Source organism: Sus scrofa, chromosome 9, assembly GCF_054392235.1.
Source record: "Sus scrofa isolate SSC_HxYL_T2T_F1_AM1 chromosome 9, Sscrofa_HxYL_maternal_Yorkshire_Landrace_v2.0, whole genome shotgun sequence".
Taxonomy (NCBI): Eukaryota; Metazoa; Chordata; class Mammalia; order Artiodactyla; family Suidae; genus Sus; species Sus scrofa.
The window spans coordinates 46,753,139-46,768,316 of record NC_139391.1 but is presented as its reverse complement, the minus strand read 5'-3'; the positions used below and the strand labels follow the sequence as shown (position 1 = coordinate 46,768,316).

The 15,178-nt window shown below is 43.4% G+C and overlaps 1 long non-coding RNA gene across 1 annotated transcript; it reads right to left on the bottom strand.

The window, feature by feature from the left end:
- Window positions 1-221: 221 nt before the first annotated feature.
- LOC102161478 (uncharacterized) lies at window positions 222-14,941 on the bottom strand. The gene is made up of 4 exons (XR_014815433.1): window positions 14,803-14,941; window positions 8,019-8,239; window positions 754-915; window positions 222-446 (listed from the first exon to the last, which is right to left on the bottom strand). It is a non-coding gene; the product is annotated as an uncharacterized LOC102161478 (long non-coding RNA).
- Window positions 14,942-15,178: the final 237 nt, after the last annotated feature.

The window sequence follows — 15,178 nt, the reverse complement described above, 5'->3', positions numbered from 1 at the left end:
ACAGCCACAGCAATGCATGATCCAAGCCATGTCTGCAACCTACACCTCAGCTCATGGCAACACCGGATCCTTAACCAGGGATCGAACCTTTCTTCTCACGAACACTGTGTTGGGTTCTTAACCTGCTGGGCCACTATGGGACTCCAGACCAGATCCCATTCTAACCCATGGCGCCCACCTCATTTTAGTCATCTCAGGCTGCTATAATAAATTACTGTGTATTAGAAGGACCCAAACAACAGACTTTTATTTCGCACAGTTCTAGAAGCTGGAAGTCCAAGATCGAGGTATTGGCAAATCCCAGGTCTGGGGAGAGCCCTCATCCTGGTTCCCAGGCAGCCGTTTTCTCATTGAATCCACATGGCAGAGAGAGAAAGCAAGCTCTGTGTCTCTTCATATAAAGGTCCTGTAGAAAGAGGGCTCCGAATGCATAACTGGTCACTTTGCTGTACAGCAGAAATGGACAGAACATTGTAAATCAACTATAATACATTTTAAATAAATAAATAAATAAATAAATAAAAAGAGGGCTTCACCCTTAGGACCTAAGTATCTCCCAAAGCCCCACCTCCCAATACCAACAATGTGGGGTTAGATAGTCACATACAAATTTGGGAGTGACATAAACATTCAGCCATTACATTATGCCCCACGTCCTTCTCACATGCAAAACGCATTCATTCCATCCCAGCAACCCTGAACGTCTTAACTCAGTCCAGCTTCAACTCTAAAGTCTAAATTACAACATCTCACCTCAAGATCATCTAAGTCAGATGTGGATGAGACTCCAGGTACATTCATCCCCAAACAAATTCCTCTTCAGTTGGGAAACTGTGAAGCCAACCAAGCAGTATGCTTCCAGAATGCTATGGTGGGACAGGCACGGGCCAGACATCCCCATTCCAGGAGAGAGAACTAGGAAAGAAGGAAGGGGTGACAGGTCTCAAGAGAGTCCAAAACCCAACAGGACAAATTCCTGAGATCTTAAGGTTCCAGACCAACCCTCTTTAGCCAGATGCTCTGCCTTTTGGACACAGTGGGTTGGCAACATCACTTCCATGACTTGCTTCCTCTGCCAAGAGGGGGTCATATCCCCAGGGGTCCAGTGGCCCTGCCCCATGGCTTCCGTTGGGGGACATCTGCCCTGTTGAAACCCAGGCAGTGACCCTCTCGGGGTTTTGATCTTCTCCACGGTCCTTCTTCCCTTTTCTTGAAGGATAGCATACATTCAGAGCCTTCTTTCATTCTTTCCTGTTCTCTCTACTTCCTTTAGTCCTAGCTGATGCATTTCTGCTGTATAATCTTAGCTCTATTCCTGCCTTCTGTTGAGATGTCTGATTATTAAATCCGTGGTTCATGCCCACACTAAACTCCTAATCAAATGGCCAGTCGGCCACCCCTGCAGTGTTCCCCCAAACTCTCTCTCTCTTTTCTGTAATACGGACAGGCTGATTTGTTTCCAAATCTTTAAGTTCCTGTCCCTCTCTGCTCAACAATTCAGAACGTAGCTTCAATTCATTTCTCTCTTCTCGTTTTGCTCCCAACAAGTGAGGAAGAACCCAGCTGCTCTTTCAACACTCCCCTGAGACACCTCCTCAACCAAATACTCATTTCATTGTTCACAAGTTCTACCTTCCACAAAACACAACTCTGCCAAGTTCTGTGCCAGCTTATAACGAGGACGGCCTTTTCTTCACCACCCAAACAGATGCCCTCATTTCCATCAGAGGCCTCATCAGAATGGCTTTTACTGTCCACATTTCTACCAACCTTCTGTGCATGATTTTTGTATACCCTCTAACAGGACAAAAGAGTTCTCTCGGCTCTCTTTTCTTTCTGAGCGCTCACTAGAACCTCCCTTCAAGTCCTCTCATGGCAATATCAGCATTTTCCAGCATGTACTTCAAAACTCTTTCAGTCTGTACCCATTATCCAGTTCTAAGCCCCTTCCACATGTTTATGTATTTGTTATAACAGCACCACTTTTGGTGTCAATTTCTTCTTAGGATTCTCTAGAGACACAGAACCAATAGGATGGATGGATGGATGGATGGATGGATAGATAGATAGATAGATAGATAGATAGATAGATAGATAGATAGATATAGACAGACAGACAGAAAGACAGAATGATAGAGAAAGGTTTGTGATAGGGATTGGCTTATGCTCTTACAGAAGGTGAGGAGTCCCACATGCTGCCATCTGCAAGCTAGAGACCCAGGAAAGCTGATGGTATAGTTTTAAGTCTGAGAACCAGGAGCTCGGAGCAGCAAGGGCAGGAGAAGACCAATGCCCCAGCTCATCAGTAAGGCACAGAGTGAACTCAACCTTCCCCACCTTTTTGTTCTATTCAGGCTTCAACCATTCAGATGGTGCCCACCTACAGTGGGGATGGCCATCTGCTTTACCATTTTAGAAACAACCTCTCAGATAAACCCAGAAATAACATCTAACTGGCAATCTGAGCATCCATACTGACACCCAAAATCAACCATCACACATCCCATCCCAGGCCCACATCCTGTAAATACAAGAACCATCTGGAGCTGGAGAGAAAGAAGCATACGTGATGGTTAGTGGACAAGAATAGACCCCTAAGCACAGTTGTATCTGCCACAAACACTGCTCTAAAAGTGCAGTGATAAAGAGGCTTTGGGGGCAAGAGTTCTGCCTGGAACATGATGTGCCAGGGAAAGTGGCCGTGGACAAGACACTTGAGTGGAGCCTAAGGAGGAGTAGGCTTTCCCCAGGCAGAGGTTGGGTAAAGAGACAAGCCCTGTAGGACAGGGTGACAAAGGCATTATGCAAGGACGAACATGGATGCTAAGAGGACCAGTGTGGCTGGAACACAGCCTGTCCTGCCAGGAGGAAGGAGCAGATGGGAGACAGGCCAGAAAGGTGCACTGAGCCTGATCATGGAAAGCTCAGAACATGAAAGAATTTTATAACTTTCTGGGGGGTTCTCAACATGTTTTTTATTACTCAATGAATTTTATTACATTTACAGTTGTACAATGATCATCACAACCAAATTTTCAACATTTTTAAAATAGGAGAATCCTTGTTTTTTTTTTTAATGGACTTTATATTTTAGAGTGGTTTTAGATTCACAGCAAAAGCAGCTGAAGAAACAGAGATTTCCCATATAAGCCCTGGCCCCCTTCCTCCCCCCCCCTCGCCCCCAGCAGCCTCTTTCATTATTAACATCCCCCGCCAGAGGGTCCATGTGTTAAAATCAATGAACCTACACTGACACATCCCCCACAGTCCATCGTTTACATTAGGAGTCATTCTCAGTGTTGTACACTCTATGGATTTTGACAAATGTTTGACATGTACTCACTGCTATAGTGTCACAGAGTAGTTTCACCGCCCTGAAAATCCCCTGTGCTCTGCCTAGTCATCCCTCCCTCCCCTCAACCTCTGGAAACCACTGATCTTTTTACTGTCTCCATGGTGTTGCCTTTTCCAGAATGTCATATAGTTGGAGTCATACAGTATGGAGTTCATCAGATTGGCTTCTTTTACTTTGTAACATGCATTTAAATTTCCTCCATGTCTCTTCATGGTTTGATACCCAATTCTATGTATTGCTGTAGAATAGTTCATTTTCACTTTTTTTTTTTTTTTTTTTTTTTTTTTTTTTTTGCTTTTTAGGGCCTCACGCGAAGCAAATGGAGGTTCCCAGGCTAGGGGTCCAATCAGAGCTGTAGGCCTTGGCCTACACCACAGCCACAGCAATGCAGGATCTGAGCCACATCTGCAACCTACCCACAGCTCAGGGCAAGGCCAGATCCTTGACCTACTGAGCAAGGCCAGGGATCCAAACCGCAAGCTCATGGTTCCTTGTCGGATTCGTTTCTGATACGCCACAACAGGAACTCCAATAGTCCATTGTCACTTTTTATTTTTTTCTTTTTTCTTTTTTTCTTTTATTTATTTATTTATTTATTGTCTTTTTAGGGCCACGTCCACGGCATATGGAGGTTCCCAGTCCAGGGGTCGAATCGGAGCTGCAGCTGCTAGCCTACACCACAGCCACAGCAACAGGGGATCCTAGCTGCATCTGCAACCAACACCACAGTTCACGGCAATGCCAGAGCCTTAACCCACTTGCGAGGTCAGGGATCAAACTTGCATCTTCATGGATACTAGTCAGATTCATTACCAGTGAGCCAGAATGGGAACTCCTCCAAGGACCCTTTTTAAAATGTCAAAATAGGAGTTCCCGTAGTGGCTCAGTGGTTAATGAATCTGACCAAGAACCATGAGGTTGCAGGTTCGATCCCTGCCCTTGCTCAGTGGGTTAAGGATCCAGCGTTGCCGTGAGCTGTGGTGTACGTTGCAGACGCGGTTCAGATTCTGCGTTGCTGTGGCTCTGGCGTAGGCTGGCAGCTACAGCTCCGATTCAACCCCTAGCCTGGGAACCTCCATATGCCGCGGGAGCAGCCCAAGAAATGGCAAAAAAAGACAAAAATAAAATAAAATAAAATAAAATGTCAAAATATCCTGAATATTCCACTGACATAACAATAACACTTTTTTTTTTCCTTTTTCAGCTACACCTGCAGCATATGGCAGTTCGCAGGCCAAGAATCAAATCCAGTACACTGCAGATATAGCAATGCCTGATCCTTAACCCACTGCACCACAGCGGGAACTCCAATAATAACACTTTTAGAACTGACAAGTTTAAATGTGTAACGACAAAAACTATGATGAATTCAGCAATACTTTGTGTGTATTATTAGCTATAATGACCTCTACATAAAAGTATTCATACCCCAGGAGTTCCCCTTGTGGCTCAGTGGTAACAAACCCGAATAGTATCCATGAGGATGCAGGTTCAATCCCTGGCCCTGCTCAGTGAGTTAAGGATCTGGCATTGCCATGAGCTGTGGTATAGGTCACAGACATGGCTCAGGTCTGGCATTGCTGTGGCTGTGGCGTAGGCCACTAGCTGCAGCTCCAATTCAACCCCTAGGCTGGGAACATCCATATGCCATGGGTTTGGCCCTAAAAAGACAAAAATAAATAAATAAATAAATAAAGTATTCATACCCTGTAGTTTTCATGCTCAGTAAAGACTGGGATGACAATGTTTGATACCCAAAGGATGTGTGGATCCCAAAGGTTAGTGGCATAAAGTTGGGGATTCTGTAGGTATTGGGTAGCTACCTAGATGTTTGGTAGGGCACAGGATGAGGGAGATTTTAAGATCATTCTAGCTGACTGCATCCTACGGTGGATGTCAGGACTGTCTTCCAGCATGGCCCCAAGACAATTCACCAAACACCCCAGTGTCTACACATGGTAGGCACAGTTGCACCAAATTCACAGAGGACCCCCTGAAAATTCTCATCCAGGCATTCAACCAAAACCCTTATGTGAGTTATGCTTCCAAACAAAAACTTGCTTTAGAAAGCAACACCGAAGAGTCTAGAATCCCAAGTTGAGTTTCAGAATCAAAGAGCTAGACACTCACTCCAGAAAAGACCAGAACCTGTAACAGCTCAGAATCAAGCCAAGGCCATGGACGAGATCACCCTGAAGAGAGGATTCAAGACAGAGGAGCAAGCTGGCATCATACTTGCTACGCCTTCTCCCAGTTGCATATCGTCCTCAAGGAATTTAAGAGCAACCATTCACTCTAGGACTGATTTCATAGAATGACCTGCTCGAAAATGGGGTTCCAAATTGAAGAGTCCAAATTTGATTTCAAAAGTGAACAGCTAGATTTTCTGTTCAAATAAAAAGAAAACCTGATAAGGCCATAGAACAAATATAAAAGCAGGGACATGATCTCTGAGATGAGAGGGTTCAAGGGACAGAAGCTAAACAAAGCGGCACCAACTTTATCAATGGCGGTCTGGTCTCCCTGGAGCTAGGAGTTGGAGCACAGAAGCAAGTGAAGTGTATCCGATATTGTCACTCTGGGCCCCAAATCTCTTCACTCTTCCTGGCTTCATCCTTCCCCTGGGCTACAAGCTGGGCCTTTTGGAGACGCTAGGCAGGACTTGAGGAAGCAAAGACAAGCAGAAACACTGCAAGAGGAGCCTTCCAGCATTGTCAACCTCTCCTGACCTTGGAATTCAGAAGGACCCCAGGTCAGTGCAAACAAAATTCACACACACCCTGTTCTGCAACCATTGCAGTAATCACTGCTCCAGGCAAAAATCATTAAAAAAAAAAAAAAAACCCTTTGAGTGTTTGATGAGTAACTAGACATACATTGCCTTAAAGAATCCCCCCAATATGCCTTATTAATTACCAAAGAAAACGTAGAGTTCCTGTCATGGCTCAGCAGCTAATGAACCGGACTAGCATCCATGAGGACTCGGGTTCAATCCCTGGCCTCACTCAGTGGGTTAAGGATCAGCATTGCTGTGATGTAGGTCACAGACACAGCTCGGATCCCGCGTTGCTGTGGCTGTGGTGTAGGCCGGGCTCCGATTGGACCCCTAGCCTGGGAACCTCCATATGCCACGGATGTGGCCCTAAAAAAGACAAAAAGAAAAAAAAGAAAACGTGATAATTCTGCAGTGGAGAAACCCAGCAGACTCCACCCGAACCAACTGCGGGAAATTTGCTTCACCAATAATGGCACAACCCGACATGAGGAGCCTCCTGAAATGAGGCAGAGTTTTGTAGTCTTCCTGCCTGAAGTGCATGAACTGAATCTAATTATGAGGAAACACCAGAAAAACCCAAATTGAAAGACAATCTACCAAGTAATAGCTCTGTACCCTTTTAAAAAGGAATTTGAAAAAAAATCTTAAAAAATAATAAAAAATGAATTGAATAATGGCATTAGGGGTGGAGGGAAAATAAGCTCATTCATGAAATTATTAGAAAATAAATCTAAGGAAGCCTTCTCTTCTGTATGTAGCGCATGCCATGACTGCTGTGAGGAGAGAAAGGTACACAATCAGAGGCCTGTTTATGCCTAAAATTTCTCTCCATAAATGCTCAGGAAACTGGTAACATTGGTAATTTCTGAGGAGGGGAGGTAGAGAATTGAATTTGATCACAGTGCTGAATTTCACTATAATCTTTTCACCCTATTTGAATTTTCAAAATCATTTAAATGTGTTATTTGTTTCAAGTTTTCTATTTTAACTTAAAAGGTAGCTCCCAAACATAATGTTCGGTAGAAGAACACAGACACAAAAGAGTATGTATTACATGATTACAACTATATAAATCGTAAAACTAGGCAAAATCAATCCATGTAATATAAGTCAGGCTAGGAAACTCACATTTCCCAATTTCAAATTGTATACAAAGCAACAGTAGTCGAGAGTTCCCTGATGGCTCAGTAGGTTAAAGATCTGGCATTGTCACTGCCACGGCTTGGGTCGCTGCTGTGGCGCAGGGTCAACCCCTGGCCTGGGAACTTTCACGTGCTGTGGGCATGGCCAAAAAAAAAAAAAAAAAAAGCAACAGTAGCCAAAGCAGTGTGGTACTGGCATAAGGACAGACATATAGACCAAGAGAACAGAATGGAGAGTCCAGAAATAAACCCATACATCTATGGCTAATTGGTTTTTAACAAGGGTACCCAGAGTATTCCACAGAGAAAAAAAAATCTTCTCTTCAGCCTATGGTAGGAAAACTAGTCACCCATGTGCATAAGAATGAAGATGAACCCACATGTCACACCTCTTCCAAAATTAACTCAAAATGAATCAAAATAAGTGTAAGGATAAAAGCAAAGAACTTTTAGAAGAAAATATAAGTGTAAATCTTCATGAACCTTGGATTTGGCAATGGGTACCAAAAGCACATAAGACCAAAGGGGAAATTGGGTAAATGGGAATTCATCAAAATTTACAACTTTTGTGCATCAAATGACATCAGAAAGAAAGGAAAAAAAAAAAAAAAAACCTAAAGAGTGGGAGAAAACATTTGAAAATCATGTCTTAAAAATGTCTAGTACCCAAAATATATAAAGAATTATTTGAATTCAACAACAGAAAGACAAACAACCCAATTTTTTTTTCTTTTTAGGTCCGTACCTGCGGCATAGGGAAGTTCCAGGGATAGGGTCAAATCAGAGCTGCAGCTGCCAGCCTGCATCACAGCCACAGCAACACCAGATCAAAGACACATCTGCGACGTATGCCATGGCTCACGGCAACACCGGATCCTTAACCAACTGATCGAGGCCAAATCCACACCCTCACAGAGATAAGGTCAGGTCCTTAAGCTGCTAGGTCACATCAGGAACTCCACAACCCTATTTTAAAATGAACAAAGGGCTTGAATTGACAGTTTTCAAAAGAAAACACATAAATAATTAATAAGCACATAAAAGAATTCAACATGATTACTTAGCGAAATGCAAATTAAAACTCTGATAACATACCACTTTGCACCCACTATGATGGATTTTTTTTTTTTTTTTTGGTCCATTCTAGAGCTGCTCCCACAGCATATGGAGGTTCCCAGGCTAGGGGTCTCATCGGAGCTGTAGCCGATGGCCTACACCACAGCTCACAGCAAAGCCAGATCCTTAACCCACTAAGCAAGGCCAGGGATCGAACCCGCAACCTCATGGTTCCTAGTCGGTTTTGTTAACCACTGCGCCACCACAGGAACTCCCGGATGCAATTTTTTTTAAATGTTAACATGGACATGGAGAAACTGGACGCCTTCTGCATCACTGGTAGGAATGTAAATCGGTGCAGCATCTACTGAAAACAGTGTGATGTTTCCTCAAAAAGTTAAACATAAAATCATCATGTGACCCAGCAATTCTGTTCCTGGGTATATATCCAAAGAATTGAAAACAAGTATTCAAATAAACACACAAGTTCTCTTGTGGTGGTGGGGGGCAGCGGGGAAGGCAGGCTAGGGGTTAACCTCGCCCTAAGGTGGAGGCAGTGCCTGGAAGGAACACAAGGGTCACTTATGGGAAGCTGTTGGTTTGCTTCCTTGGGCTGAGTTCTGGTTGCACTTGTATGCGAATTTGTGAAAATTCAGTGAGCTACATATAGGTGATGTGGGCCATGTCTCCTGTGTATTTTATACTCGAGTAAAAAGAAGTTTGTTTCGTAATTTTCTATAGAGGAAATTCTTCTTGGTACATTCAAGATGATGACAACAGGGAGTTCCCGTTGTGGCTCAGCGGTAACGAACCCGACTAGTAACCATCAGCATGCGGGTTCGATCTCTGGCCTCTCTCAGTGGGTTAAGCATCTGGCATTGCAGTGAGCTGCAGCCTAGGTTGCAGATGTGACTTGGATCTGACGTTGCTGTGGCTGTGGTGTAGGCAGGCAGCTGCAGCTCAGATTCAACCCCTAGCCTGGGAACGTCCCTCTGCCACATGTGCAGCCATTAAAAAAAAAAAAAAAAAAAATGCTGACAACAGCTTTTATCTGGTAACAGGGCCAGGATAAGGGTGACTGATGCAAGTGCTGGATCAGATCCAATCCTTGTTTCAAAGGCTGGTATTTTTTTCATTGTGGCCTTTTTTTTTTTTTTTTTTGCATTTGTTTCGGTTTTTGAAATATTGTTATTAAAATATTATTTCTCTTGATCAATGAGGTTTTTGGCCTCGTCAAGTGTCACACCCCAGACAGTGTCTCACTCACCTCACCCTAGTCCTGTCTCTAAATTTCAATGCAGCACCACTGGGAAACAGAAGGAAATGCAGTTTGAATAAGAGAGGGGAGCCTGCCCTTATCTTCCTCTTCCGGTGAGAATAAAGGACTTCCTGAATTGCCTCCTTCAGCCTCAGGTGGCACAAACAAGACCCCTGCCCTTCTCCCTGACCCTCCCCCAAGCCTCCTGATCCCCGCAGCTTCCGGCCCGAGTGAGATTGCACTGCTCAGTAGGCAGGGACTCAAGGTCCCATGCTACCCGCAAGGGAGCTGGCCAAAAGGTAGCCGCCAGACTTTGTCCTGGGGGAAAAAACAGGAGGACCCTAATAAATGGCCATGCCCCATTCCCGTATCCTTAGCAGCATTCATTCTGGAAGTGTTGTTTTCTGTTTTCTGAGTAGACATTTCCAAGTGCAGACATCCTGAATGTACATTAAAGGAAATAAGCTGGAAGGAAGGTGCAGCATGGCTTATCTAGTTCTCTCTTACACTTCTGGGGAATTCGTTTACGAAGTCAGATCCTCCCATCAAGAAGAAAAAATTTAAGACAAGTGTCACTTTCCCTTGAATGAAATAGGAACTTTTTAAATAAATACATGTCTATGAAGCAGTGTCTATATAGATAAAGATATATATGTAGATCGGCATAGGTATATGTATACTGATTTTTTTAAATTTAACATCACCCATAAGAGTTTTTCTTTTTTAAATTGAAGTATAGTTGATTTACAATGTCGTGTTAGTTTCTGGTGTACAGTAAAGTGACTCAATTACACATATACATTCTGTTTCATGTTCTTTTCCATTACGGTTTATCAAGGATATTGACTATAGTTCCCTGTGTTATAGAGGAGGACCTTGCTGTGTATCTCTTTTTTATGTATTAGTGTCTGCTAATCCCAAACTACTAATTTATCCCTCCCCTTCCCCCTTTCCCTTTTGGTAGCTGTTAAGTTTGTTCTCTATCTCTGCGAGTCTGTTTCTGTGTTATAAATAAGTTCATTTGTGTCATATTTTAGATTCTGTATAGAAGCGATATCATAAGGTATTCGTCTTTCTCTTTCTGACTTACTTCACTTAGTATGATCATCTCTACATCCATCCTTGTTGCTGTAAGTGGCATTATTTCATTCTCTCTTTCTTCGACTTTTTTTTTTTTTTTAAGGGCTACACCTGCAGCATACAGAATTCTCAGGCTAGGGATCGAATTGGAGCTGCAGCTGCTGGTCTTCACCACAGCCATAGCAACGTATGATCCAACCAACACCGAAGCTTGCAGCAATGACAGATCCTTTAACCCACTGAGCAAGGCCAGGCATGGAACCTGCATCCTCATGGGTACTAGTCGGATTCTTAACCCACTGAGTGCTGAGTAGTGTTTCATTGTGTATATATACCACATCTTCTTTATCAATTCATCCATTTAGGTTGTTTATGAAGCAGTAATATATATATATATTTCATGCTTCACAGTAGAGGTTTCTCCAAAGAATGTGCTAATTTTAAAATATTTAACAGGAGTTCCCATCATGCAGCAGAAACGAATCTGACTAGAAACCATGAGGTTGCAGGTTTGATCCCTGGCCTCACTGAGTGAGTTAACTCAGTGGGTTAAGTATCTGGTGTTGCTATGGCTGTGGCAAAGGCTGGCAGTTGTAGCTCAGATTAGACCCCAAGCCTGGGAACCTCCATATGCCACAGGTGAGGCCCTTAAAAAAAAAGCATAGAATATTTAACAATGTAGAATATCCTATCTAGTTAATAAAGGCACATTCTATAAAGAAAAAAATATTTTGAATATATACTATTATAAAAGATAACCTGTAACATTTATAAATCTATATGAACATATACATGATATATATAATTTTTTAAATGAGATCAAATTCTACAACAGTGCAGTCCAATAGACATTTCTGCAATAACGGAAATGTTTCATATCTTCACCGTCCAACATGGTAGCCACTACCCACAGCTGGCTTTTGAGCACTTGCAATGGAACTAGTGTGACTGACGAAGAGAATTTCTCATTTTATTTTTAAAATTTTATTGAGGAGTTCCCATCATGGCGCAGTGGTTAACGAATCCGACTAGGAACCATGAGGTTGCGAGTTCGGTCCCTGCCCTTGCTCAGTGGGTTAAGGATCCGGTGTTGCCGTGAGCTGTGGTGTAGGTTGCAGACGCGGCTCGGATCCCGCGTTGCTGTGGCTCTGTTGTAGGCCGGTGGCTGCAGCTCCAATTCGACCCCTAGCCTGGGAACCTCCATATGCCGCGGGAGCGGCCCAAGAAATAGCAAAAAAATAAAAAAATAAAAAATAAATAAAATTTTATTGAAGTATAGTTGATTTACAATGTTGTGTTAATTTCTGCCATTCAGCAAAGTGACTCAGTATACTATACGTGTGTGTGTGTGTGTGTGTGTGTGTGTGTACATATGTATATATTCTTTTCCATTATGGTTTGTCACCAGATATTGAATACAATTCCCTGTGCTATACAGTAGGACCTTGTTGTTTATTCTTATTTTGTTTTAGATAGTTTAAATTCAAAGGTATTCAAGTAGCAGCATGTGTTACTATACTGTATTAAACAGCACAGAGCTAAATAGCATTTTGCAAACATTTAATTCATTTAACATTGTTTGACTAGGTGTTTCCAATCAATAAGTATGCATCTCAAACACTAGTACCTATGCACATGTTAACACTAATGGGTTAAAGAGTATAATGTAAAACCAGATCCCAATCACGGCAGCATCGAAAATACATATACTAGGATAATTTTTTTTCTTTTCAGCTGCACCCATGACATATAAAAGTCCCCAGGCCAGGGATCCAGTCTGAGCCATAGCTGCAACCTACACCATAGCTGTGGCAACAAGAAATCCTTAACCCACCGCACCACAGCGAGAACTTCAGGATAATTTTTTTAAGACTACACATGATCTGGAATTCCTGTCGTGGCTCTGTGGAAATGAATGCGACCAGGAACCATGAAGTTGCAGGTTCAATCCCTGGCCTCACTCAGTGGGTTAAGGATCTGGCATTGCCGTGAGCTGTGGTGTAGGCCAAGGATGCAGCTTGGATCTGACATTGCTGTGGCTGTGGTGTAAGCCAATGGCTACAGCTTCAATTCTACCCCTAGCCTGGGAAGCTCCACATGCCTCGGGTGAAGCCCTAAAAAAATAAATTAATTAATTAAATAAATAAATAGGAGAGTCAGGAAGACATTTCTGGGGAGGTGATATTTTCAGGCAACATCTGCAGTGTGAATATGAATGAATCACATGAAGATATAGAGAGGTGATTTCTAGACTCGGGTTTATGAACTGTTGACATTTTGGGCCAGATGATTCTTTGTTGTGGGGATTATCCTGTGCGTTGTAGAATGTTTAGTAATATTCCCAGCCTCCACCCACCAGACGCTAGTAGCCCCACCTACACCCCCACTGGGACAAACAAAAATGTCTCCAGACATGGCCAGAGGTCCTTGCGGGGAAGGGAGGAGAGAGGAAGGAAGGAGGATGTCAGTAGAGAACCACTTGTCTAGAGAAACAGAGGGTAAGTTCAACGGTACTAAGGTGGGACAGGACTGAAATATCCAGAGAGACCACAAGAGAGACTATCAAGCCTGATGCTGGGGAGGAAAATGGTGCTCAGTAAGGCAGAGAGAAATGCAGAGCCCACACATGCAGTCCCTTATAGGAATTTGAGTTTTGTTCTTAAAAAAAAAAGAGAGAGAGAGAGATAGGGAAAAAAACCTGGAGTCATTGAAGGGACATGATCTAAAAAGAGCATTGACTTGGAGAATGATCTGTAAGGGACACAAGGGCGAATCATTTAAGAAATTTAAGGAACAGCAGAGAATAGTGTTCAAGCACCCAGCCTCTTACCTGCTTATGAATTTCTCTGTGCCTCAGTTCCTCATTTGTAAAATGGGGTTAAAAATGGTACATCTACCTTGAGGGTCATTTTGAGGATTAAAAGGAACTAGCGGAGTTCCCGTCGTGGCGCAGTGGTTAACGAATCCGACTAGGAACCATGAGGTGGCGGGTTCGATCCCTGCCCTTGCTCAGTGGGTTAACGATCTGGCGTTGCCGTGAGCTGTGGTGTAGGTTACAGATGTGGCTCAGACCTGGCGTTGCTGTGGCTCTGGCGTAGGCCGGTGGCTATGGCTCTGATTCGACCCCTAGCCTGGGAACCTCCATATGCCGCAGGGGCGGCCCAAGAAATAGCAAAAAGACAAAATAAATAAATAAATAAATAAAAGGAACTAGCATTTGTAATACACTTCGACCACGCCTAGAATATACAAAGTACTTTATAAGTCATGGACTCTTATTATGACTACACTAGTCCAGAGAAAGATGATGGAAGCTTTGAGTTGTAGCAGTGAAAGCATTTCTGTAGAAGACTGCAGGTGTAGAGGGCTGTGGAGTTAAAAGGTTTACTGAAGGGAGTTTCTGTTGTGGCTCAGAAAGTGGAGAACCTGACCAGTATCCATGAGGATGTGGGTTCGATCCCTGGTCTCACTCAGTGGGTTAAGGATCCAGCATTGCTGTGAGCTGTGGTGTAGGTCACAGATGCGGCTCAGATCTGGTATTGCTGTAGTTGTGAATGGCAGCTGCAGCTCCAATTTGACCCCTAGCCTGGGAAATTCCATATGCTTTGGGAGTGGAAAAACAAAACAAAACAGAACAAAACAAAAAACCCTACATATATTACAAAAATTTTAAGTATGTAATTTAAAAAAAAAAAAAGCATGGTTTGGGGTGGGGGGGACATCACTCTGGTAGCAATGCGAAGCAAACTGGAGGCAAGAAACCAATTTGCTGGCTACTGCAATAGTCCAATCAAAAGATCAGTGCTAGGGTTAGGGCTACATCAGTGAGGACAGAAAGGAAGAGCTCTCTCCAAGAAGCATTTTACAGGAAGAATTCAAACTCAGGTGAAAGGCTGGTTATGGGGGGAGGAAGCAAGAGAGGATGACTTCCAGGATTCGGGCTAAGAAAGATTTCATACTCAGAGTCACTCCCCCCAGGTCTGCCTTTCCTCTAATAGCTCCTGGAAGGCTGAATGGACAGAGGTCTTCCTGGGCAAGCTGAAGCGAGGGGTGTTCCGCGTTGGGGTGTGCCTAGATGAACAGAAAGCTTCAGCCACCACTGCCCCTCATCCCACACACACACACACAGACTCACCATCACGTGGACTCCTGGACTGCACCTCATGCTCTCACCAGAGAAGATGAAATACATGCTTTCCCACACAAGGCGCACTGGAAAAAAGAATACCCATTGACATTCTCCTCCTTTTCTTCTTGCTAATGAGCAGCAGAAATGTCTCCAACATAAAGAAAATCCTTCCAATTTTTTTTTTCCTTTTCTCCATTTAAGAGTCAAATTTCCCCTCTTAGAGGAAATCCCTCCTACTTTGGAGTGGTCTGATGGAGAGAGTAGCTGCAGGATGCTATATTTGCATGCTGCAATTTTATTGGCTGAAGCCAGCTGGCAAGGAGTATTGGGTAATTGTCAGCTTCTTCAGAAGGAGCCAAGATATTATGAGCTTGCAGATCAG